The sequence below is a fragment of the Phyllobates terribilis genome, unplaced genomic scaffold (assembly GCF_046119375.1).
Source record: "Phyllobates terribilis strain yellow unplaced genomic scaffold, ASM4611937v1 Scaffold_8__6_contigs__length_399053987, whole genome shotgun sequence".
Lineage (NCBI taxonomy): Eukaryota > Metazoa > Chordata > Amphibia > Anura > Dendrobatidae > Phyllobates > Phyllobates terribilis.
The window spans coordinates 346,966,942-346,991,434 of record NW_027362768.1 but is presented as its reverse complement, the minus strand read 5'-3'; the positions used below and the strand labels follow the sequence as shown (position 1 = coordinate 346,991,434).

At 45.6% G+C, this 24,493-nt stretch overlaps 17 non-coding genes and 2 pseudogenes across 17 annotated transcripts; all 19 read right to left on the bottom strand.

Annotated features, from left to right (window-relative positions):
- Window positions 1-507: 507 nt before the first annotated feature.
- On the bottom strand, window positions 508-698 carry LOC141157791 (U2 spliceosomal RNA). The gene has a single exon (XR_012247831.1). It is a non-coding gene; the product is annotated as a U2 spliceosomal RNA (small nuclear RNA).
- Window positions 699-1,816: 1,118 nt separating this feature from the next.
- Window positions 1,817-1,996, bottom strand: LOC141160139 (U2 spliceosomal RNA; annotated as a pseudogene).
- A 1,998-nt stretch (window positions 1,997-3,994) lies between these two features.
- On the bottom strand, window positions 3,995-4,185 carry LOC141158270 (U2 spliceosomal RNA). Its single transcript, XR_012248303.1, has one exon. It is a non-coding gene; the product is annotated as a U2 spliceosomal RNA (small nuclear RNA).
- A 1,115-nt stretch (window positions 4,186-5,300) lies between these two features.
- LOC141158269 (U2 spliceosomal RNA) lies at window positions 5,301-5,491 on the bottom strand. The gene has a single exon (XR_012248302.1). It is a non-coding gene; the product is annotated as a U2 spliceosomal RNA (small nuclear RNA).
- Window positions 5,492-6,603: 1,112 nt separating this feature from the next.
- LOC141158268 (U2 spliceosomal RNA) lies at window positions 6,604-6,794 on the bottom strand. The gene has a single exon (XR_012248301.1). It is a non-coding gene; the product is annotated as a U2 spliceosomal RNA (small nuclear RNA).
- A 1,119-nt stretch (window positions 6,795-7,913) lies between these two features.
- On the bottom strand, window positions 7,914-8,104 carry LOC141158267 (U2 spliceosomal RNA). The gene has a single exon (XR_012248300.1). It is a non-coding gene; the product is annotated as a U2 spliceosomal RNA (small nuclear RNA).
- A 1,117-nt stretch (window positions 8,105-9,221) lies between these two features.
- On the bottom strand, window positions 9,222-9,412 carry LOC141158266 (U2 spliceosomal RNA). Its single transcript, XR_012248299.1, has one exon. It is a non-coding gene; the product is annotated as a U2 spliceosomal RNA (small nuclear RNA).
- A 1,115-nt stretch (window positions 9,413-10,527) lies between these two features.
- LOC141160088 (U2 spliceosomal RNA) lies at window positions 10,528-10,709 on the bottom strand. The gene has a single exon (XR_012250074.1). It is a non-coding gene; the product is annotated as a U2 spliceosomal RNA (small nuclear RNA).
- A 525-nt stretch (window positions 10,710-11,234) lies between these two features.
- On the bottom strand, window positions 11,235-11,350 carry LOC141160358 (U2 spliceosomal RNA; annotated as a pseudogene).
- A 1,117-nt stretch (window positions 11,351-12,467) lies between these two features.
- Window positions 12,468-12,658, bottom strand: LOC141159488 (U2 spliceosomal RNA). Its single transcript, XR_012249494.1, has one exon. It is a non-coding gene; the product is annotated as a U2 spliceosomal RNA (small nuclear RNA).
- A 1,116-nt stretch (window positions 12,659-13,774) lies between these two features.
- Window positions 13,775-13,965, bottom strand: LOC141159720 (U2 spliceosomal RNA). Its single transcript, XR_012249720.1, has one exon. It is a non-coding gene; the product is annotated as a U2 spliceosomal RNA (small nuclear RNA).
- Window positions 13,966-15,078: 1,113 nt separating this feature from the next.
- On the bottom strand, window positions 15,079-15,269 carry LOC141158264 (U2 spliceosomal RNA). The gene has a single exon (XR_012248297.1). It is a non-coding gene; the product is annotated as a U2 spliceosomal RNA (small nuclear RNA).
- A 1,115-nt stretch (window positions 15,270-16,384) lies between these two features.
- LOC141158263 (U2 spliceosomal RNA) lies at window positions 16,385-16,575 on the bottom strand. Its single transcript, XR_012248296.1, has one exon. It is a non-coding gene; the product is annotated as a U2 spliceosomal RNA (small nuclear RNA).
- A 1,114-nt stretch (window positions 16,576-17,689) lies between these two features.
- On the bottom strand, window positions 17,690-17,880 carry LOC141158261 (U2 spliceosomal RNA). Its single transcript, XR_012248295.1, has one exon. It is a non-coding gene; the product is annotated as a U2 spliceosomal RNA (small nuclear RNA).
- Window positions 17,881-18,994: 1,114 nt separating this feature from the next.
- Window positions 18,995-19,185, bottom strand: LOC141158260 (U2 spliceosomal RNA). The gene has a single exon (XR_012248294.1). It is a non-coding gene; the product is annotated as a U2 spliceosomal RNA (small nuclear RNA).
- Window positions 19,186-20,300: 1,115 nt separating this feature from the next.
- Window positions 20,301-20,491, bottom strand: LOC141158259 (U2 spliceosomal RNA). The gene has a single exon (XR_012248293.1). It is a non-coding gene; the product is annotated as a U2 spliceosomal RNA (small nuclear RNA).
- Window positions 20,492-21,606: 1,115 nt separating this feature from the next.
- Window positions 21,607-21,797, bottom strand: LOC141159493 (U2 spliceosomal RNA). Its single transcript, XR_012249499.1, has one exon. It is a non-coding gene; the product is annotated as a U2 spliceosomal RNA (small nuclear RNA).
- A 1,117-nt stretch (window positions 21,798-22,914) lies between these two features.
- Window positions 22,915-23,105, bottom strand: LOC141158258 (U2 spliceosomal RNA). The gene has a single exon (XR_012248292.1). It is a non-coding gene; the product is annotated as a U2 spliceosomal RNA (small nuclear RNA).
- A 1,115-nt stretch (window positions 23,106-24,220) lies between these two features.
- LOC141158257 (U2 spliceosomal RNA) lies at window positions 24,221-24,411 on the bottom strand. Its single transcript, XR_012248291.1, has one exon. It is a non-coding gene; the product is annotated as a U2 spliceosomal RNA (small nuclear RNA).
- Between the last annotated feature and the right edge of the window lie 82 nt (window positions 24,412-24,493).

The window sequence follows — 24,493 nt, the reverse complement described above, 5'->3', positions numbered from 1 at the left end:
CAGCAGAGGGAGACAACGTTTCAGAAAAGGCATTGTAGCAAACCAAAAAAGAAATTTTAAGCGCAGCAGAGTAACCAGCTCACATACCTGTTAGCTCAGGTGAGTTTAAAAGGCTGCTGTTGATAACAAGGGCATTTGCTAAATAGATGGTGTGTGTGCAACAATATACTGAAAGGTCAATTATATTGTGCAGCTTATCTCACCACCTGTAGTTATTTAGGTGAAAGCTCCAAAATGCTTGCCTAATATATCTGTTTATCCAAAAGGAAGTATAGAGGGAGAGCTAGATAGATAGCATTGCATTACATTACATGGCAATGCAATGCACAGTTGCTGAAGTTGAACCAAAATGAGCTTGTCATCTGGCTTCTGCAACTTTTAACATGAAAAATCCAATGAGGAGAAGAAAAGCAAAGCCAAAGAGTCCATCCCAAAATCCGACAAACAAGCCAAATGAACAAAAAGCATTGAATTCAATTCTTTCTGATTTTAGAAACTGCATTAAAGAAGGGGTGCACCGCTCCTGGAGATACTGCAATACCAGGTCAATGCGTGGAGTGGACAGAGCAAGCTCTTTTTCCATCTCCCTGTTCTAAAAATCCATTTAATATATGGTCCCCAGATAGGGGACGTATCAGATATTAAACTGATAAGAACAGATACTACACTTGATCTTAGCCAAAAGGCCGAGAAGCGATAACCAGAATTGGTTTCCGACTACGGTGCCACCCAAGGATTCTGAAAAGTCCATTTGTGGAGATGGCCACCTGGACTCCCGTTAAGAAGACATGCTGTCAACCTCTAGATCCCTCACATGCCTGCACTTTTCGGCTTGCTGCTGCTGCAATCCACGCGTTTTAGATCTGCATAACTCCACCTCTTTTAGCACAGTACCCTCAACCCCCGGCTGTTCCCACCCGCCTCAACACCGTTGGAAGGGAGGAGAACCAATTAAGGCGGGGGGGGGGTGGAACGAGCAGCTGTCTACCCTTAGCAGGAGGGTTGCTGATTAATTACCTCTCCTGCTGCTGCTGCTGCTGCTGGCTGTCCAGCAGCAGACTGAAGGTGGCTGCTGCTGTGCGCAGGTATATAAAGGCTCAGAGCCTATTATGACACGCGCAGCCAGCGTTCCATTGCCACATTCCGTCTACTGCAGGCGGGATACCTGGATGGCTGAATGTCACTGAGAAGCTCACAGAGACCGCCATAAGCAACAGTTTAAAAGAATGCCACAGACTAATCAACCAAACTTTTTGGGTTGGTTTCTCTTTTATAGTCTGCAGGCATTAAATGAAAGAAGTCAGTGTTCCAGCAGAGGGAGACAACGTTTCAGAAAAGGCATTGTAGCAAACCAAAAAAGAAATTTTAAGCGCAGCAGAGTAACCAGCTCACATACCTGTTAGCTCAGGTGAGTTTAAAAGGCTGCTGTTGATAACAAGGGCATTTGCTAAATAGATGGTGTGTGTGCAACAATATACTGAAAGGTCAATTATATTGTGCAGCTTATCTCACCACCTGTAGTTATTTAGGTGAAAGCTCCAAAATGCTTGCCTAATATGTCTGTTTATCCAAAAGGAAGTATAGAGGGAGAGCTAGATAGATAGCATTGCATTACATTACATGGCAATGCAATGCACAGTTGCTGAAGTTGAACCAAAATGAGCTTGTCATCTGGCTTCTGCAACTTTTAACATGAAAAATCCAATGAGGAGAAGAAAAGCAAAGCCAAAGAGTCCATCCCAAAATCCGACAAACAAGCCAAATGAACAAAAAGCATTGAATTCAATTCTTTCTGATTTTAGAAACTGCATTAAAGAAGGGGTGCACCGGTCCTGGAGATACTGCAATACCAGGTCAATGCGTGGAGTGGACAGAGCAAGCTCTTTTTCCATCTCCCTGTTCTAAAAATCCATTTAATATATGGTCCCCAGATAGGGGACGTATCAGATATTAAACTGATAAGAACAGATTTTTTTTATCGAAAGCCCGAATTCGTGTACAAAACCCGAGTGCGCTTAAAAAAGTGACAAGTGCCACAAAAAAAGTGCACTAGGATGCTGGTCTTCTTGAAACCCTCTCCAAAAGGAGAAGGGTCCCCCAAACCATTCCCCGTCCCTCCGAGCCAAAAGGCCACAGCGAGGAACAGGGACAAAAAGCCACCTCCAGCCGAAGCCAGAGGCGACCCAATCTTACCCCCAGCACCTGCCCGAGTTCTCACCCGAGCAAGGCACTGGGAGCCAAAGACTGTGCTCCCCTCCCGGAAGAGGGGAGCCAACAACGCTCTCCTCCCAAAAGAGGAGAGCCAGGGGGGTTAAGGGGGGAGCGGAACCTGATGGCCACACACTCCCCCCCTAGACCTGCCAAGAGAGGAACCCGTAAGGGAACCGCATCCCGACAAAATCCTAGTAGGACGTGACACACGTGAATAAGTGGACACACAGTGACAAAGAAATTAAATAAATAGTGAAGGTTTCACAGTATAATACTGCCCGGACCTTCGACCGGGAATTGAAAAATTCCCCATCCTAAGGCCAGAAGGCCCGGAATAAGGGTGTGTGCGAAGAAAGAAAATTTGAAGTGCTTGTGCAAATGTGCCATAAACTCAAGTGGGGTTCCCAATCCCAGTGAGTTAAGGCACCCCAGGGTCACCACTCCTGGGGCACTTCACACTTCGGGCTTTCGATCTTCCCCGGCCCAATGGCGTCGATCCTGGGGGGCCATGCTTTCCACCAGATGACTATATTAGCCACCTGGCGTACTAACAAGCGCCTAAACCCCAGTGTGCATAATGTATCAATCTACTAGGGCGGCCAACATCCAAAACCGCCTTTTCGAAATATACTACACTTGATCTTAGCCAAAAGGCCGAGAAGCGATAACCAGAATTGGTTTCCGACTACGGTGCCACCCAAGGATTCTGAAAAGTCCATTTGTGGAGATGGCCACCTGGACTCCCGTTAAGAAGACATGCTGACAACCTCTAGATCCCTCACATGCCTGCACTTTTCGGCTTGCTGCTGCTGCAATCCACGCGTTTTAGATCTGCATAACTCCACCTCTTTTAGCACAGTACCCTCAACCCCCGGCTGTTCCCACCCGCCTCAACACCCTTGGAAGGGAGGAGAACCAATTAAGGCGGGGGGGGGTGGAACGAGCAGCTGTCTACCCTTAGCAGGAGGGTTGCTGATTAATTACCTCTCCTGCTGCTGCTGCTGCTGCTGGCTGTCCAGCAGCAGACTGAAGGTGGCTGCTGCTGTGCGCAGGTATATAAAGGCTCAGAGCCTATTATGACACGCGCAGCCAGCGTTCCATTGCCACATTCCGTCTACTGCAGGCGGGATACCTGGATGGCTGAATGTCACTGAGAAGCTCACAGAGACCGCCATAAGCAACAGTTTAAAAGAATGCCACAGACTAATCAACCAAACTTTTTGGGTTGGTTTCTCTTTTATAGTCTGCAGGCATTAAATGAAAGAAGTCAGTGTTCCAGCAGAGGGAGACAACGTTTCAGAAAAGGCATTGTAGCAAACCAAAAAAGAAATTTTAAGCGCAGCAGAGTAACCAGCTCACATACCTGTTAGCTCAGGTGAGTTTAAAAGGCTGCTGTTGATAACAAGGGCATTTGCTAAATAGATGGTGTGTGTGCAACAATATACTGAAAGGTCAATTATATTGTGCAGCTTATCTCACCACCTGTAGTTATTTATGTGAAAGCTCCAAAATGCTTGCCTAATATGTCTGTTTATCCAAAAGGAAGTATAGAGGGAGAGCTAGATAGATAGCATTGCATTACATTACATGGCAATGCAATGCACAGTTGCTGAGATTGAACCAAAATGAGCTTGCCATCTGGCTTCTGCAACTTTTAACATGAAAAATCCAATGAGGAGAAGAAAAGCAAAGCCAAAGAGTCCATCCCAAAATCCGACAAACAAGCCAAATGAACAAAAAGCATTGAATTCAATTCTTTCTGATTTTAGAAACTGCATTAAAGAAGGGGTGCACCGGTCCTGGAGATACTGCAATACCAGGTCAATGCGTGGAGTGGACAGAGCAAGCTCTTTTTCCATCTCCCTGTTCTAAAAATCCATTTAATATATGGTCCCCAGATAGGGGACGTATCAGATATTAAACTGATAAGAACAGATACTACACTTGATCTTAGCCAAAAGGCCGAGAAGCGATAACCAGAATTGGTTTCCGACTACGGTGCCACCCAAGGATTCTGAAAAGTCCATTTGTGGAGATGGCCACCTGGACTCCCGTTAAGAAGACATGCTGTCAACCTCTAGATCCCTCACATGCCTGCACTTTTCGGCTTGCTGCTGCTGCAATCCACGCGTTTTAGATCTGCATAACTCCACCTCTTTTAGCACAGTACCCTCAACCCCCGGCTGTTCCCACCCGCCTCAACACCGTTGGAAGGGAGGAGAACCAATTAAGGCGGGGGGGGGGTGGAACGAGCAGCTGTCTACCCTTAGCAGGAGGGTTGCTGATTAATTACCTCTCCTGCTGCTGCTGCTGCTGGCTGTCCAGCAGCAGACTGAAGGTGGCTGCTGCTGTGCGCAGGTATATAAAGGCTCAGAGCCTATTATGACACGCGCAGCCAGCGTTCCATTGCCACATTCCGTCTACTGCAGGCGGGATACCTGGATGGCTGAATGTCACTGAGAAGCTCACAGAGACCGCCATAAGCAACAGTTTAAAAGAATGCCACAGACTAATCAACCAAACTTTTTGGGTTGGTTTCTCTTTTATAGTCTGCAGGCATTAAATGAAAGAAGTCAGTGTTCCAGCAGAGGGAGACAACGTTTCAGAAAAGGCATTGTAGCAAACCAAAAAAGAAATTTGAAGCGCAGCAGAGTAACCAGCTCACATACCTGTTTGCTCAGGTGAGTTTAAAAGGCTGCTGTTGATAACAAGGGCATTTGCTAAATAGATGGTGTGTGTGCAACAATATACTGAAAGGTCAATTATATTGTGCAGCTTATCTCACCACCTGTAGTTATTTAGGTGAAAGCTCCAAAATGCTTGCCTAATATGTCTGTTTATCCAAAAGGAAGTATAGAGGGAGAGCTAGATAGATAGCATTGCATTACATTACATGGCAATGCAATGCACAGTTGCTGAAGTTGAACCAAAATGAGCTTGTCATCTGGCTTCTGCAACTTTTAACATGAAAAATCCAATGAGGAGAAGAAAAGCAAAGCCAAAGAGTCCATCCCAAAATCCGACAAACAAGCCAAATGAACAAAAAGCATTGAATTCAATTCTTTCTGATTTTAGAAACTGCATTAAAGAAGGGGTGCACCGGTCCTGGAGATACTGCAATACCAGGTCAATGCGTGGAGTGGACAGAGCAAGCTCTTTTTCCATCTCCCTGTTCTAAAAATCCATTTAATATATGGTCCCCAGATAGGGGACGTATCAGATATTAAACTGATAAGAACAGATACTACACTTGATCTTAGCCAAAAGGCCGAGAAGCGATAACCAGAATTGGTTTCCGACTACGGTGCCACCCAAGGATTCTGAAAAGTCCATTTGTGGAGATGGCCACCTGGACTCCCGTTAAGAAGACATGCTGTCACCCTCTAGATCCCTCACATGCCTGCACTTTTCGGCTTGCTGCTGCTGCAATCCACGCGTTTTAGATCTGCATAACTCCACCTCTTTTAGCACAGTACCCTCAACCCCCGGCTGTTCCCACCCGCCTCAACACCGTTGGAAGGGAGGAGAACCAATTAAGGCGGGGGGGGGGTGGAACGAGCAGCTGTCTACCCTTAGCAGGAGGGTTGCTGATTAATTACCTCTCCTGCTGCTGCTGCTGGCTGTCCAGCAGCAGACTGAAGGTGGCTGCTTCTGTGCGCAGGTATATAAAGGCTCAGAGCCTATTATGACACGCGCAGCCAGCGTTCCATTGCCACATTCCGTCTACTGCAGGCGGGATACCTGGATGGCTGAATGTCACTGAGAAGCTCACAGAGACCGCCATAAGCAACAGTTTAAAAGAATGCCACAGACTAATCAACCAAACTTTTTGGGTTGGTTTCTCTTTTATAGTCTGCAGGCATTAAATGAAAGAAGTCAGTGTTCCAGCAGAGGGAGACAATGTTTCAGAAAAGGCATTGTAGCAAACCAAAAAAGAAATTTTAAGCGCAGCAGAGTAACCAGCTCACATACCTGTTAGCTCAGGTGAGTTTAAAAGGCTGCTGTTGATAACAAGGGCATTTGCTAAATAGATGGTGTGTGTGCAACAATATACTGAAAGGTCAATTATATTGTGCAGCTTATCTCACCACCTGTAGTTATTTAGGTGAAAGCTCCAAAATGCTTGCCTAATATGTCTGTTTATCCAAAAGGAAGTATAGAGGGAGAGCTAGATAGATAGCATTGCATTACATTACATGGCAATGCAATGCACAGTTGCTGAAGTTGAACCAAAATGAGCTTGTCATCTGGCTTCTGCAACTTTTAACATGAAAAATCCAATGAGGAGAAGAAAAGCAAAGCCAAAGAGTCCATCCCAAAATCCGACAAACAAGCCAAATTAACAAAAAGCATTGAATTCAATTCTTTCTGATTTTAGAAACTGCATTAAAGAAGGGGTGCACCGGTCCTGGAGATACTGCAATACCAGGTCAATGCGTGGAGTGGACAGAGCAAGCTCTTTTTCCATCTCCCTGTTCTAAAAATCCATTTAATATATGGTCCCCAGATAGGGGACGTATCAGATATTAAACTGATAAGAACAGATACTACACTTGATCTTAGCCAAAAGGCCGAGAAGCGATAACCAGAATTGGTTTCCGACTACGGTGCCACCCAAGGATTCTGAAAAGTCCATTTGTGGAGATGGCCACCTGGACTCCCGTTAAGAAGACATGCTGTCAACCTCTAGATCCCTCACATGCCTGTACTTTTCGGCTTGCTGCTGCTGCAATCCACGCGTTTTAGATCTGCATAACTCCACCTCTTTTAGCACAGTACCCTCAACCCCCGGCTGTTCCCACCCACCTCAACACCGTTGGAAGGGAGGAGAACCAATTAAGGCGGGGGGGGGGGTGGAACGAGCAGCTGTCTACCCTTAGCAGGAGGGTTGCTGATTAATTACCTCTCCTGCTGCTGCTGCTGCTGCTGGCTGTCCAGCAGTAGTCTGAAGGTGGCTGCTGCTGTGCGTAGGTATATAAAGGCTCAGAGCCTATTATGACACGCGCAGCCAGCGTTCCATTGCCACATTCCGTCTACTGCAGGCGGGATACCTGGATGGCTGAATGTCACTGAGAAGCTCACAGAGACCGCCATAAGCAACAGTTTAAAAGAATGCCACAGACTAATCAACCAAACTTTTTGGGTTGGTTTCTCTTTTATAGTCTGCAGGCATTAAATGAAAGAAGTCAGTGTTCCAGCAGAGGGAGACAACGTTTCAGAAAAGGCATTGTAGCAAACCAAAAAAGAAATTTTAAGCGCAGCAGAGTAACCAGCTCACATACCTGTTAGCTCAGGTGAGTTTAAAAGGCTGCTGTTGATAACAAGGGCATTTGCTAAATAGATGGTGTGTGTGCAACAATATACTGAAAGGTCAATTATATTGTGCAGCTTATCTCACCACCTGTAGTTATTTAGGTGAAAGCTCCAAAATGCTTGCCTAATATGTCTGTTTATCCAAAAGGAAGTATAGAGGGAGAGCTAGATAGATAGCATTGCATTACATTACATGGCAATGCAATGCACAGTTGCTGAAGTTGAACCAAAATGAGCTTGTCATCTGGCTTCTGCAACTTTTAACATGAAAAATCCAATGAGGAGAAGAAAAGCAAAGCCAAAGAGTCCATCCCAAAATCCGACAAACAAGCCAAATGAACAAAAAGCATTGAATTCAATTCTTTCTGATTTTAGAAACTGCATTAAAGAAGGGGTGCACCGGTCCTGGAGATACTGCAATACCAGGTCAATGCGTGGAGTGGACAGAGCAAGCTCTTTTTCCATCTCCCTGTTCTAAAAATCCATTTAATATATGGTCCCCAGATAGGGGACGTATCAGATATTAAACTGATAAGAACAGATACTACACTTGATCTTAGCCAAAAGGCCGAGAAGCGATAACCAGAATTGGTTTCCGACTACGGTGCCACCCAAGGATTCTGAAAAGTCCATTTGTGGAGATGGCCACCTGGACTCCCGTTAAGAAGACATGCTGTCAACCTTTAGATCCCTCACATGCCTGCACTTTTCGGCTTGCTGCTGCTGCAATCCACGCGTTTTAGATCTGCATAACTCCACCTCTTTTAGCACAGTACCCTCAACCCCCGGCTGTTCCCACCCGCCTCAACACCGTTGGAAGGGAGGAGAACCAATTAAGGCAGGGGGGAGGGGTGGAACGAGCAGCTGTCTACCCTTAGCAGGAGGGTTGCTGATTAATTACCTCTCCTGCTGCTGCTGCTGCTGGCTGTCCAGCAGCAGACTGAAGGTGGCTGCTGCTGTGCGCAGGTATATAAAGGCTCAGAGCCTATTATGACACGCGCAGCCAGCGTTCCATTGCCACATTCCGTCTACTGCAGGCGGGATACCTGGATGGCTGAATGTCACTGAGAAGCTCACAGAGACCGCCATAAGCAACAGTTTAAAAGAATGCCACAGACTAATCAACCAAACTTTTTGGGTTGGTTTATCTTTTATAGTCTGCAGGCATTAAATGAAAGAAGTCAGTGTTCCAGCAGAGGGAGACAACGTTTCAGAAAAGGCATTGTAGCAAACCAAAAAAGAAATTTTAAGCGCAGCAGAGTAACCAGCTCACATACCTGTTAGCTCAGGTGAGTTTAAAAGGCTGCTGTTGATAACAAGGGCATTTGCTAAATAGATGGTGTGTGTGCAACAATATACTGAAAGGTCAATTATATTGTGCAGCTTATCTCACCACCTGTAGTTATTTAGGTGAAAGCTCCAAAATGCTTGCCTAATATGTCTGTTTATCCAAAAGGAAGTATAGAGGGAGATCTAGATAGATAGCATTGCATTACATTACATGGCAATGCAATGCACAGTTGCTGAAGTTGAACCAAAATGAGCTTGTCATCTGGCTTCTGCAACTTTTAACATGAAAAATCCAATGAGGAGAAGAAAAGCAAAGCCAAAGAGTCCATCCCAAAATCCGACAAACAAGCCAAATGAACAAAAAGCATTGAATTCAATTCTTTCTGATTTTAGAAACTGCATTAAAGAAGGGGTGCACCGGTCCTGGAGATACTGCAATACCAGGTCAATGCGTGGAGTGGACAGAGCAAGCTCTTTTTCCATCTCCCTGTTCTAAAAATCCATTTAATATATGGTCCCCAGATAGGGGACGTATCAGATATTAAACTGATAAGAACAGATACTACACTTGATCTTAGCCAAAAGGCCGAGAAGCGATAACCAGAATTGGTTTCCGACTACGGTGCCACCCAAGGATTCTGAAAAGTCCATTTGTGGAGATGGCCACCTGGACTCCCGTTAAGAAGACATGCTGTCAACCTCTAGATCCCTCACATGCCTGCACTTTTCGGCTTGCTGCTGCTGCAATCCACGCGTTTTAGATCTGCATAACTCCACCTCTTTTACCACAGTACCCTCAACCCCCGGCTGTTCACACCCGCCTCAACACCGTTGGAAGGGAGGAGAACCAATTAAGGCGGGGGGGGGGTGGAACGAGCAGCTGTCTACCCTTAGCAGGAGGGTTGCTGATTAATTACCTCTCCTGCTGCTGCTGCTGCTGGCTGTCCAGCAGCAGACTGAAGGTGGCTGCTGCTGTGCGCAGGTATATAAAGGCTCAGAGCCTATTATGACACGCGCAGCCAGCGTTCCATTGCCACATTCCGTCTACTGCAGGCGGGATACCTGGATGGCTGAATGTCACTGAGAAGCTCACAGAGACCCCCATAAGCAACAGTTTAAAAGAATGCCACAGACTAATCAACCAAACTTTTTGGGTTGGTTTCTCTTTTATAGTCTGCAGGCATTAAATGAAAGAAGTCAGTGTTCCAGCAGAGGGAGACAACGTTTCAGAAAAGGCATTGTAGCAAACCAAAAAAGAAATTTTAAGCGCAGCAGAGTAACCAGCTCACATACCTGTTAGCTCAGGTGAGTTTAAAAGGCTGCTGTTGATAACAAGGGCATTTGCTAAATAGATGGTGTGTGTGCAACAATATACTGAAAGGTCAATTATATTGTGCAGCTTATCTCACCACCTGTAGTTATTTAGGTGAAAGCTCCAAAATGCTTGCCTAATATGTCTGTTTATCCAAAAGGAAGTATAGAGGGAGAGCTAGATAGATAGCATTGCATTACATTACATGGCAATGCAATGCACAGTTGCTGAAGTTGAACCAAAATGAGCTTGTCATCTGGCTTCTGCAACTTTTAACATGAAAAATCCAATGAGGAGAAGAAAAGCAAAGCCAAAGAGTCCATCCCAAAATCCGACAAACAAGCCAAATGAACAAAAAGCATTGAATTCAATTCTTTCTGATTTTAGAAACTGCATTAAAGAAGGGGTGCACCGGTCCTGGAGATACTGCAATACCAGGTCAATGCGTGGAGTGGACAGAGCAAGCTCTTTTTCCATCTCCCTGTTCTAAAAATCCATTTAATATATGGTCCCCAGATAGGGGACGTATCAGATATTAAACTGATAAGAACAGATTTTTTGATTGAAGCTGCATCCAAGGCACTGAAAAATGTGACCGAAGTCACACCAAAACAGCGCACGAGGCGAGGATTCATGTGGACCCTTCCCGGAGGAGAGGGTCCCCAATAAACCATCCCCATCCCTCCGAGCCAGAAGGCCACAGCGAGGGTCAGGGATCTCCGATGCTCTCCCTAGCCGAAGCCGGAGAAGAGCCGTTTTCGTGCTCCCAGCTTCCATCTAGGCTGCCACCCTAGTGGAGCTGGAGCCTGTGTTGGTTTCTCAGCCCAAAGCTGACCGGACCTCCGACCGGGTTTATAAAAATTCCCCTTCCTAGCCCGGAGGCCAGGAATAGGGGGGGGTTGCTCAGAAAGTATGATTGGCAAAGGTGCGGCGTGCTACGAAGCCAAGTCTTTCTGGGGTTCCCAGTCCCAGTAAGCTTGGACTCCCACCAGGGCACCTACTCCTGGGGCACATTGCTCCAAAGCCCTCACACTTACCCAGCCTAGTGACTTCGATCCTGGAGGGCCATGTTTTCCATCAGATAACTCTATGAGCCACCTGGCGTACTAACAAGTGCACCAAACCAGTGTGTAATATGCATCAATTTACTAGGGCAGCCCAAGGACAAAACTGCCTTTTCAAAAGATACTACACTTGATCTTAGCCAAAAGGCCGAGAAGCGATAACCAGAATTGGTTTCCGACTACGGTGCCACCCAAGGATTCTGAAAAGTCCATTTGTGGAGATGGCCACCTGGACTCCCGTTAAGAAGACATGCTGTCAACCTCTAGATCCCTCACATGCCTGCACTTTTCGGCTTGCTGCTGCTGCAATCCACGCGTTTTAGATCTGCATAACTCCACCTCTTTTAGCACAGTACCCTCAACCCCCGGCTGTTCCCACCCGCCTCAACACCGTTGGAAGGGAGGAGAACCAATTAAGGCGGGGGGGGGGGGTGGAACGAGCAGCTGTCTACCCTTAGCAGGAGGGTTGCTGATTAATTACCTCTCCTGCTGCTGCTGCTGCTGGCTGTCCAGCAGCAGACTGAAGGTGGCTGCTGCTGTGCGCAGGTATATAAAGGCTCAGAGCCTATTATGACACGCGCAGCCAGCGTTCCATTGCCACATTCCGTCTACTGCAGGCGGGATACCTGGATGGCTGAATGTCACTGAGAAGCTCACAGAGACCGCCATAAGCAACAGTTTAAAAGAATGCCACAGACTAATCAACCAAACTTTTTGGGTTGGTTTCTCTTTTATAGTCTGCAGGCATTAAATGAAAGAAGTCAGTGTTCCAGCAGAGGGAGACAACGTTTCAGAAAAGGCATTGTAGCAAACCAAAAAAGAAATTTTAAGCGCAGCAGAGTAACCAGCTCACATACCTGTTAGCTCAGGTGAGTTTAAAAGGCTGCTGTTGATAACAAGGGCATTTGCTAAATAGATGGTGTGTGTGCAACAATATACTGAAAGGTCAATTATATTGTGCAGCTTATCTCACCACCTGTAGTTATTTAGGTGAAAGCTCCAAAATGCTTGCCTAATATGTCTGTTTGTCCAAAAGGAAGTATAGAGGGAGAGCTAGATAGATAGCATTGCATTACATTACATGGCAATGCAATGCACAGTTGCTGAAGTTGAACCAAAATGAGCTTGTCATCTGGCTTCTGCAACTTTTAACATGAAAAATCCAATGAGGAGAAGAAAAGCAAAGCCAAAGAGTCCATCCCAAAATCCGACAAACAAGCCAAATGAACAAAAAGCATTGAATTCAATTCTTTCTGATTTTAGAAACTGCATTAAAGAAGGGGTGCACCGGTCCTGGAGATACTGCAATACCAGGTCAATGCGTGGAGTGGACAGAGCAAGCCCTTTTTCCATCTCCCTGTTCTAAAAATCCATTTAATATATGGTCCCCAGATAGGGGACGTATCAGATATTAAACTGATAAGAACAGATACTACACTTGATCTTAGCCAAAAGGCCGAGAAGCGATAACCAGAATTGGTTTCCGACTACGGTGCCACCCAAGGATTCTGAAAAGTCCATTTGTGGAGATGGCCACCTGGACTCCCGTTAAGAAGACATGCTGTCAACCTTTAGATCCCTCACATGCCTGCACTTTTCGGCTTGCTGCTGCTGCAATCCACGCGTTTTAGATCTGCATAACTCCACCTCTTTTAGCACAGTACCCTCAACCCCCGGCTGTTCCCACCCGCCTCAACACCGTTGGAAGGGAGGAGAACCAATTAAGGCGGGGGGGGGGGTGGAACGAGCAGCTGTCTACCCTTAGCAGGAGGGTTGCTGATTAATTACCTCTCCTGCTGCTGCTGCTGCTGGCTGTCCAGCAGCAGACTGAAGGTGGCTGCTGCTGTGCGCAGGCATATAAAGGCTCAGAGCCTATTATGACACGCGCAGCCAGCGTTCCATTGCCACATTCCGTCTACTGCAGGCGGGATACCTGGATGGCTGAATGTCACTGAGAAGCTCACAGAGACCGCCATAAGCAACAGTTTAAAAGAATGCCACAGACTAATCAACCAAACTTTTTGGGTTGGTTTCTCTTTTATAGTCTGCAGGCATTAAATGAAAGAAGTCAGTGTTCCAGCAGAGGGAGACAACGTTTCAGAAAAGGCATTGTAGCAAACCAAAAAAGAAATTTTAAGCGCAGCAGAGTAACCAGCTCACATACCTGTTAGCTCAGGTGAGTTTAAAAGGCTGCTGTTGATAACAAGGGCATTTGCTAAATAGATGGTGTGTGTGCAACAATATACTGAAAGGTCAATTATATTGTGCAGCTTATCTCACCACCTGTAGTTATTTAGGTGAAAGCTCCAAAATGCTTGCCTAATATGTCTGTTTATCCAAAAGGAAGTATAGAGGGAGAGCTAGATAGATAGCATTGCATTACATTACATGGCAATGCAATGCACAGTTGCTGAAGTTGAACCAAAATGAGCTTGTCATCTGGCTTCTGCAACTTTTAACATGAAAAATCCAATGAGGAGAAGAAAAGCAAAGCCAAAGAGTCCATCCCAAAATCCGACAAACAAGCCAAATGAACAAAAAGCATTGAATTCAATTCTTTCTGATTTTAGAAACTGCATTAAAGAAGGGGTGCACCGGTCCTGGAGATACTGCAATACCAGGTCAATGCGTAGAGTGGACAGAGCAAGCTCTTTTTCCATCTCCCTGTTCTAAAAATCCATTTAATATATGGTCCCCAGATAGGGGACGTATCAGATATTAAACTGATAAGAACAGATACTACACTTGATCTTAGCCAAAAGGCCGAGAAGCGATAACCAGAATTGGTTTCCGACTACGGTGCCACCCAAGGATTCTGAAAAGTCCATTTGTGGAGATGGCCACCTGGACTCCCGTTAAGAAGACATGCTGTCAACCTCTAGATCCCTCACATGCCTGCACTTTTCGGCTTGCTGCTGCTGCAATCCACGCGTTTTAGATCTGCATAACTCCACCTCTTTTAGCACAGTACCCTCAACCCCCGGCTGTTCCCACCCGCCTCAACACCGTTGGAAGGGAGGAGAACCAATTAAGGCGGGGGGGGGGGTGGAACGAGCAGCTGTCTACCCTTAGCAGGAGGGTTGCTGATTAATTACCTCTCCTGCTGCTGCTGCTGGCTGTCCAGCAGCAGACTGAAGGTGGCTGCTGCTGTGCGCAGGTATATAAAGGCTCAGAGCCTATTATGACACGCGCAGCCAGCGTTCCATTGCCACATTCCGTCTACTGCAGGCGGGATACCTGGATGGCTGAATGTCACTGAGAAGCTCACAGAGACCGCCATAAGCAACAGTTTAAAAGAATGCCACAGACTAATCAACCAAACTTTTTGGGTTGGTTTCTCTTTTATAGTCTGCAGGCATTAAATGAAAGAAGTCAGTGTTCCAGCAGAGGGAGACAACGTTTCAGAAAAGGCATTGTAGCAAACCAAAAAAGAAATTTTAAGCGCAGCAGAGTAACCAGCTCACATACCTGTTAGCTCAGGTGAGTTTAAAAGGCTGCTGTTGATAACAAGGGCATTTGCTAAATAGATGGTGTGTGTGCAACAATATACTGAAAGGTCAATTATATTGTGCAGCTTATCTCACCACCTGTAGTTATTTAGGTGAAAGCTCCAAAATGCTTGCCTAATATGTCTGTTTATCCAAAAGGAAGTATAGAGGGAGAGCTAGATAGATAGCATTGCATTACATTACATGGCAATGCAATGCACAGTTGCTGAAGTTGAACCAAAATGAGCTTGTCATCTGGCTTCTGCAACTTTTAACATGAAAAATCCAATGAGGAGAAGAAAAGCAAAGCCAAAGAGTCCATCCCAAAATCCGACAAACAAGCCAAATGAACAAAAAGCATTGAATTCAATTCTTTCTGATTTTAGAAACTGCATTAAAGAAGGGGTGCACCGGTCCTGGAGATACTGCAATACCAGGTCAATGCGTGGAGTGGACAGAGCAAGCTCTTTTTCCATCTCCCTGTTCTAAAAATCCATTTAATATATGGTCCCCAGATAGGGGACGTATCAGATATTAAACTGATAAGAACAGATACTACACTTGATCTTAGCCAAAAGGCCGAGAAGCGATAACCAGAATTGGTTTCCGACTACGGTGCCACCCAAGGATTCTGAAAAGTCCATTTGTGGAGATGGCCACCTGGACTCCCGTTAAGAAGACATGCTGTCAACCTCTAGATCCCTCACATGCCTGCACTTTTCGGCTTGCTGCTGCTGCAATCCACGCGTTTTAGATCTGCATAACTCCACCTCTTTTAGCACAGTACCCTCAACCCCCGGCTGTTCCCACCCGCCTCAACACCGTTGGAAGGGAGGAGAACCAATTAAGGCGGGGGGGGGGTGGAACGAGCAGCTGTCTACCCTTAGCAGGAGGGTTGCTGATTAATTACCTCTCCTGCTGCTGCTGCTGCTGGCTGTCCAGCAGCAGACTGAAGGTGGCTGCTGCTGTGCGCAGGTATATAAAGGCTCAGAGCCTATTATGACACGCGCAGCCAGCGTTCCATTGCCACATTCCGTCTACTGCAGGCGGGATACCTGGATGGCTGAATGTCACTGAGAAGCTCACAGAGACCGCCATAAGCAACAGTTTAAAAGAATGCCACAGACTAATCAACCAAACTTTTTGGGTTGGTTTCTCTTTTATAGTCTGCAGGCATTAAATGAAAGAAGTCAGTGTTCCAGCAGAGGGAGACAACGTTTCAGAAAAGGCATTGTAGCAAACCAAAAAAGAAATTTTAAGCGCAGCAGAGTAACCAGCTCACATACCTGTTAGCTCAGGTGAGTTTAAAAGGCTGCTGTTGATAACAAGGGCATTTGCTAAATAGATGGTGTGTGTGCAACAATATACTGAAAGGTCAATTATATTGTGCAGCTTATCTCACCACCTGTAGTTATTTAGGTGAAAGCTCCAAAATGCTTGCCTAATATGTCTGTTTATCCAAAAGGAAGTATAGAGGGAGAGCTAGATAGATAGCATTGCATTACATTACATGGCAATGCAATGCACAGTTGCTGAAGTTGAACCAAAATGAGCTTGTCATCTGGCTTCTGCAACTTTTAACATGAAAAATCCAATGAGGAGAAGAAAAGCAAAGCCAAAGAGTCCATCCCAAAATCCGACAAACAAGCCAAATGAACAAAAAGCATTGAATTCAATTCTTTCTGATTTTAGAAACTGCATTAAAGAAGGGGTGCACCGGTCCTGGAGATACTGCAATACCAGGTCAATGCGTGGAGTGGACAGAGCAAGCTCTTTTTCCATCTCCCTGTTCTAAAAATCCATTTAATATATGGTCCCCAGATAGGGGACGTATCAGATATTAAACTGATAAGAACAGATACTACACTTGATCTTAGCCAAAAGGCCGAGAAGCGATAACCAGAATTGGTTTCCGACTACGGTGCCACCCAAGGATTCTGAAAAGTCCATTTGTGGAGATGGCCACCTGGACTCCCGTTAAGAAGACATGCTGTCAACCTCTAGATCCCTCACATGCCTGCACTTTTCGGCTTGCTGCTGCTGCAATCCACGCGTTTTAGATCTGCATAACTCCACCTCTTTTAGCACAGTACCCTCAACCCCCGGCTGTTCCCACCCGCCTCAACACCGTTGGAAGGGAGGAGAACCAATTAAGGCGGGGGGGGGTGGAACGAGCAGCTGTCTACCCTTAGCAGGAGGGTTGCTGATTAATTACCTCTCCTGCTGCTGCTGCTGCTGGCTGTCCAGCAGCAGACTGAAGGTGGCTGCTGCTGTGCGCAGGTATATAAAGGCTCAGAGCCTATTATGACACGCGCAGCCAGCGTTCCATTGCCACATTCCGTCTACTGCAGGCGGGATACCTGGATGGCTGAATGTCACTGAGAAGCTCACAGAGACCGCCATAAGCAACAGTTTAAAAGAATGCCACAGACTAATCAACCAAACTTTTTGGGTTGGTTTCTCTTTTATAGTCTGCAGGCATTAAATGAAAGAAGTCAGTGTTCCAGCAGAGGGAGACAACGTTTCAGAAAAGGCATTGTAGCAAACCAAAAAAGAAATTTTAAGCGCAGCAGAGTAACCAGCTCACATACCTGTTAGCTCAGGTGAGTTTAAAAGGCTGCTGTTGATAACAAGGGCATTTGCTAAATAGATGGTGTGTGTGCAACAATATACTGAAAGGTCAATTATATTGTGCAGCTTATCTCACCACCTGTAGTTATTTAGGTGAAAGCTCCAAAATGCTTGCCTAATATGTCTGTTTATCCAAAAGGAAGTATAGAGGGAGAGCTAGATAGATAGCATTGCATTACATTACATGGCAATGCAATGCACAGTTGCTGAAGTTGAACCAAAATGAGCTTGTCATCTGGCTTCTGCAACTTTTAACATGAAAAATCCAATGAGGAGAAGAAAAGCAAAGCCAAAGAGTCCATCCCAAAATCCGACAAACAAGCCAAATGAACAAAAAGCATTGAATTCAATTCTTTCTGATTTTAGAAACTGCATTAAAGAAGGGGTGCACCGGTCCTGGAGATACTGCAATACCAGGTCAATGCGTGGAGTGGACAGAGCAAGCTCTTTTTCCATCTCCCTGTTCTAAAAATCCATTTAATATATGGTCCCCAGATAGGGGACGTATCAGATATTAAACTGATAAGAACAGATACTACACTTGATCTTAGCCAAAAGGCCGAGAAGCGATAACCAGAATTGGTTTCCGACTACGGTGCCACCCAAGGATTCTGAAAAGTCCATTTGTGGAGATGGCCACCTGGACTCCCGCTAAGAAGACATGCTGTCAACCTCTAGATCCCTCACATGCCTGCACTTTTCGGCTTGCTGCTGCTGCAATCCACGCGTTTTAGATCTGCATAACTCCACCTCTTTTAGCACAGTACCCTCAACCCCCGGCTGTTCCCACCCGCCTCAACACCGTTGGAAGGGAGGAGAACCAATTAAGGCGGGGGGGGGTGGAACGAGCAGCTGTCTACCCTTAGCAGGAGGGTTGCTGATTAATTACCTCTCCTGCTGCTGCTGCTGCTGGCTGTCCAGCAGCAGACTGAAGGTGGCTGCTGCTGTGCGCAGGTATATAAAGGCTCAGAGCCTATTATGACACGCGCAGCCAGCGTTCCATTGCCACATTCCGTCTACTGCAGGCGGGATACCTGGATGGCTGAATGTCACTGAGAAGCTCACAGAGACCGCCATAAGCAACAGTTTAAAAGAATGCCACAGACTAATCAACCAAACTTTTTGGGTTGGTTTCTCTTTTATAGTCTGCAGGCATTAAATGAAAGAAGTCAGTGTTCCAGCAGAGGGAGACAACGTTTCAGAAAAGGCATTGTAGCAAACCAAAAAAGAAATTTTAAGCGCAGCAGAGTAACCAGCTCACATACCTGTTAGCTCAGGTGAGTTTAAAAGGCTGCTGTTGATAACAAGGGCATTTGCTAAATAGATGGTGTGTGTGCAACAATATACTGAAAGGTCAATTATATTGTGCAGCTTATCTCACCACCTGTAGTTATTTAGGTGAAAGCTCCAAAATGCTTGCCTAATATGTCTGTTTATCCAAAAGGAAGTATAGAGGGAGAGCTAGATAGATAGCATTGCATTACATTACATGGCAATGCAATGCACAGTTGCTGAAGTTGAACCAAAATGAGCTTGTCATCTGGCTTCTGCAACTTTTAACATGAAAAATCCAATGAGGAGAAGAAAAGCAAAGCCAAAGAGTCCATCCCAAAATCCGACAAACAAGCCAAATGAACAAAAAGCATTGAATTCAATTCTTTCTGATTTTAGAAACTGCATTAAAGAAGGGGTGCACCGGTCCTGGAGATACTGCAATACCAGGTCAATGCGTGGAGTGGACAGAGCAAGCTCTTTTTCCATCTCCCTGTTCTAAAAATCCATTTAATATATGGTCCCCAGATAGGGGACGTATCAGATATTAAACTGATAAGAACAGATACTACACTTGATCTTAGCCAAAAGGCCGAGAAGCGATAACCAGAATTGGTTTCCGACTACGGTGCCACCCAAGGATTCTGAAAAGTCCATTTGTGGAGATGGCCACCTGGACTCCCGTTAAGAAGACATGCTGTCAACCTCTAGATCCCTCACATGCCTGCACTTTTCGGCTTGCTGCTGCTGCAATCCACGCGTTTTAGATCTGCATAACTCCACCTCTTTTAGCACAGTACCCTCAACCCCCGGCTGTTCCCACCCGCCTCAACACCGTTGGAAGGGAGGAGAACCAATTAAGGCGGGGGGGGGGTGGAACGAGCAGCTGTCTACCCTTAGCAGGAGGGTTGCTGATTAATTACCTCTCCTGCTGCTGCTGCTGCTGGCTGTCCAGCAGCAGACTGAAGGTGGCTGCTGCTGTGCGCAGGTATATAAAGGCTCAGAGCCTATTATGACACGCGCAGCCAGCGTTCCATTGCCACATTCCGTCTACTGCAGGCGGGATACCTGGATGGCTGAATGTCACTGAGAAGCTCACAGAGACCGCCATAAGCAACAGTTTAAAAGAATGCCACAGACTAATCAACCAAACTTTTTGGGTTGGTTTCTCTTTTATAGTCTGCAGGCATTAAATGAAAGAAGTCAGTGTTCCAGCAGAGGGAGACAACGTTTCAGAAAAGGCATTGTAGCAAACCAAAAAAGAAATTTTAAGCGCAGCAGAGTAACCAGCTCACATACCTGTTAGCTCAGGTGAGTTTAAAAGGCTGCTGTTGATAACAAGGGCATTTGCTAAATAGATGGTGTGTGTGCAACAATATACTGAAAGGTCAATTATATTGTGCAGCTTATCTCACCACCTGTAGTTATTTAGGTGAAAGCTCCAAAATGCTTGCCTAATATGTCTGTTTATCCAAAAGGAAGTATAGAGGGAGAGCTAGATAGATAGCATTGCATTACATTACATGGCAATGCAATGCACAGTTGCTGAAGTTGAACCAAAATGAGCTTGTCATCTGGCTTCTGCAACTTTTAACATGAAAAATCCAATGAGGAGAAGAAAAGCAAAGCCAAAGAGTCCATCCCAAAATCCGACAAACAAGCCAAATGAACAAAAAGCATTGAATTCAATTCTTTCTGATTTTAGAAACTGCATTAAAGAAGGGGTGCACCGGTCCTGGAGATACTGCAATACCAGGTCAATGCGTGGAGTGGACAGAGCAAGCTCTTTTTCCATCTCCCTGTTCTAAAAATCCATTTAATATATGGTCCCCAGATAGGGGACGTATCAGATATTAAACTGATAAGAACAGATACTACACTTGATCTTAGCCAAAAGGCCGAGAAGCGATAACCAGAATTGGTTTCCGACTACGGTGCCACCCAAGGATTCTGAAAAGTCCATTTGTGGAGATGGCCACCTGGACTCCCGTTAAGAAGACATGCTGTCAACCTCTAGATCCCTCACATGCCTGCACTTTTCGGCTTGCTGCTGCTGCAATCCACGCGTTTTAGATCTGCATAACTCCACCTCTTTTAGCACAGTACCCTCAACCCCCGGCTGTTCCCACCCGCCTCAACACCGTTGGAAGGGAGGAGAACCAATTAAGGCGGGGGGGGGGTGGAACGAGCAGCTGTCTACCCTTAGCAGGAGGGTTGCTGATTAATTACCTCTCCTGCTGCTGCTGCTGCTGGCTGTCCAGCAGCAGACTGAAGGTGGCTGCTGCTGTGCGCAGGTATATAAAGGCTCAGAGCCTATTATGACACGCGCAGCCAGCGTTCCATTGCCACATTCCGTCTACTGCAGGCGGGATACCTGGATGGCTGAATGTCACTGAGAAGCTCACAGAGACCGCCATAAGCAACAGTTTAAAAGAATGCCACAGACTAATCAACCAAACTTTTTGGGTTGGTTTCTCTTTTATAGTCTGCAGGCATTAAATGAAAGAAGTCAGTGTTCCAGCAGAGGGAGACAACGTTTCAGAAAAGGCATTGTAGCAAACCAAAAAAGAAATTTTAAGCGCAGCAGAGTAACCAGCTCACATACCTGTTAGCTCAGGTGAGTTTAAAAGGCTGCTGTTGATAACAAGGGCATTTGCTAAATAGATGGTGTGTGTGCAACAATATACTGAAAGGTCAATTATATTGTGCAGCTTATCTCACCACCTGTAGTTATTTAGGTGAAAGCTCCAAAATACTTGCCTAATATGTCTGTTTATCCAAAAGGAAGTATAGAGGGAGAGCTAGATAGATAGCATTGCATTACATTACATGGCAATGCAATGCACAGTTGCTGAAGTTGAACCAAAATGAGCTTGTCATCTGGCTTCTGCAACTTTTAACATGAAAAATCCAATGAGGAGAAGAAAAGCAAAGCCAAAGAGTCCATCCCAAAATCCGACAAACAAGCCAAATGAACAAAAAGCATTGAATTCAATTCTTTCTGATTTTAGAAACTGCATTAAAGAAGGGGTGCACCGGTCCTGGAGATACTGCAATACCAGGTCAATGCGTGGAGTGGACAGAGCAAGCTCTTTTTCCATCTCCCTGTTCTAAAAATCCTTTTAATATATGGTCCCCAGATAGGGGACGTATCAGATATTAAACTGATAAGAACAGATACTACACTTGATCTTAGCCAAAAGGCCGAGAAGCGATAACCAGAATTGGTTTCCGACTACGGTGCCACCCAAGGATTCTGAAAAGTCCATTTGTGGAGATGGCCACCTGGACTCCCGTTAAGAAGACATGCTGTCAACCTCTAGATCCCTCACATGCCTGCACTTTTCGGCTTGCTGCTGCTGCAATCCACGCGTTTTAGATCTGCATAACTCCACCTCTTTTAGCACAGTACCCTCAACCCCCGGCTGTTCCCACCCGCCTCAACACCGTTGGAAGGGAGGAGAACCAATTAAGGCGGGGGGGGGGGGTGGAACGAGCAGCTGTCTACCCTTAGCAGGAGGGTTGCTGATTAATTACCTCTCCTGCTGCTGCTGCTGCTGGCTGTCCAGCAGCAGACTGAAGGTGGCTACTGCTGTGCGCAGGTATATAAAGGCTCAGAGCCTATTATGACACGCGCAGCCAGCGTTCCATTGCCACATTCCGTCTACTGCAGGCGGGATACCTGGATGGCTGAATGTCACTGAGAAGCTCACAGAGACCGCCATAAGCAACAGATTAAAAGAATGCCACAGACTAATCAACCAAACTTTTTGGGTTGGTTTCTCTTTTATAGTCTGCAGGCATTAAATGAAAGAAGTCAGTGTTCCAGCAGAGGGAGACAACGTTTCAGAAAAGGCATTGTAGCAAACCAAAAAAGAAATTTTAAGCGCAGCAGAGTAACCAGCTCACATACCTGTTAGCTCAGGTGAGTTTAAAAGGCTGCTGTTGATAACAAGGGCATTTGCTAAATAGATGGTGTGTGTGCAACAATATACTGAAAGGTCAATTATATTGTGCAGCTTATCTCACCACCTGTAGTTATTTAGGTGAAAGCTCCAAAATGCTTGCCTAATATGTCTGTTTATCCAAAAGGAAGTATAGAGGGAGAGCTAGATAGATAGCATTGCATTACATTACATGGCAATGCAATGCACAGTTGCTGAAGTTGAACCAAAATGAGCTTGTCATCTGGCTTCTGCAACTTTTAACATGAAAAATCCAATGAGGAGAAGAAAAGCAAAGCCAAAGAGTCCATCCCAAAATCCGACAAACAAGCGAAATGAACAAAAAGCATTGAATTCAATTCTTTCTGATTTTAGAAACTGCATTAAAGAAGGGGTGCACCGGTCCTGGAGATACTGCAATACCAGGTCAATGCGTGGAGTGGACAGAGCAAGCTCTTTTTCCATCTCCCTGTTCTAAAAATCCATTTAATATATGGTCCCCAGATAGGGGACGTATCAGATATTAAACTGATAAGAACAGATACTACACTTGATCTTAGCCAAAAGGCCGAGAAGCGATAACCAGAATTGGTTTCCGACTACGGTGCCACCCAAGGATTCTGAAAAGTCCATTTGTGGAGATGGCCACCTGGACTCCCGTTAAGAAGACATGCTGTCAACCTCTAGATCCCTCACATGCCTGCACTTTTCGGCTTGCTGCTGCTGCAATCCATGCGTTTTAGATCTGCATAACTCCACCTCTTTTAGCACAGTACCCTCAACCCCCGGCTGTTCCCACCCGCCTCAACACCGTTGGAAGGGAGGAGAACCAATTAAGGCGGGGGGGGGGTGGAACGAGCAGCTGTCTACCCTTAGCAGGAGGGTTGCTGATTAATTACCTCTCCTGCTGCTGCTGCTGCTGGCTGTCCAGCAGCAGACTGAAGGTGGCTGCTGCTGTGCGCAGGTATATAAAGGCTCAGAGCCTATTATGACACGCGCAGCCAGCGTTCCATTGCCACATTCCGTCTACTGCAGGCGGGATACCTGGATGGCTGAATGTCACTGAGAAGCTCACAGAGACCGCCATAAGCAACAGTTTAAAAGAATGCCACAGACTAATCAACCAAACTTTTTGGGTTGGTTTCTCTTTTATAGTCTGCAGGCATTAAATGAAAGAAGTCAGTGTTCCAGCAGAGGGAGACAACGTTTCAGAAAAGGCATTGTAGCAAACCAAAAAAGAAATTTTAAGCGCAGCAGAGTAACCAGCTCACATACCTGTTAGCTCAGGTGAGTTTAAAAGGCTGCTGTTGATAACAAGGGCATTTGCTAAATAGATGGTGTGTGTGCAACAATATACTGAAAGGTCAATTATATTGTGCAGCTTATCTCACCACCTGTAGTTATTTAGGTGAAAGCTCCAAAATGCTTGCCTAATATGTCTGTTTATCCAAAAGGAAGTATAGAGGGAGAGCTAGATAGATAGCATTGCATTACATTACATGGCAATGCAATGCACAGTTGCTGAAGTTGAACCAAAATGAGCTTGTCATCTGGCTTCTGCAACTTTTAACATGAAAAATCCAATGAGGAGAAGAAAAGCAAAGCCAAAGAGTCCATCCCAAAATCCGACAAACAAGCCAAATGAACAAAAAGCATTGAATTCAATTCTTTCTGATTTTAGAAACTGCATTAAAGAAGGGGTGCACCGGTCCTGGAGATACTGCAATACCAGGTCAATGCGTGGAGTGGACAGAGCAAGCTCTTTTTCCATCTCCCTGTTCTAAAAATCCATTTAATATATGGTCCCCAGATAGGGGACGTATCAGATATTAAACTGATAAGAACAGATACTACACTTGATCTTAGCCAAAAGGCCGAGAAGCGATAACCAGAATTGGTTTCCGACTACGGTGCCACCCAAGGATTCTGAAAAGTCCATTTGTGGAGATGGCCACCTGGACTCCCGTT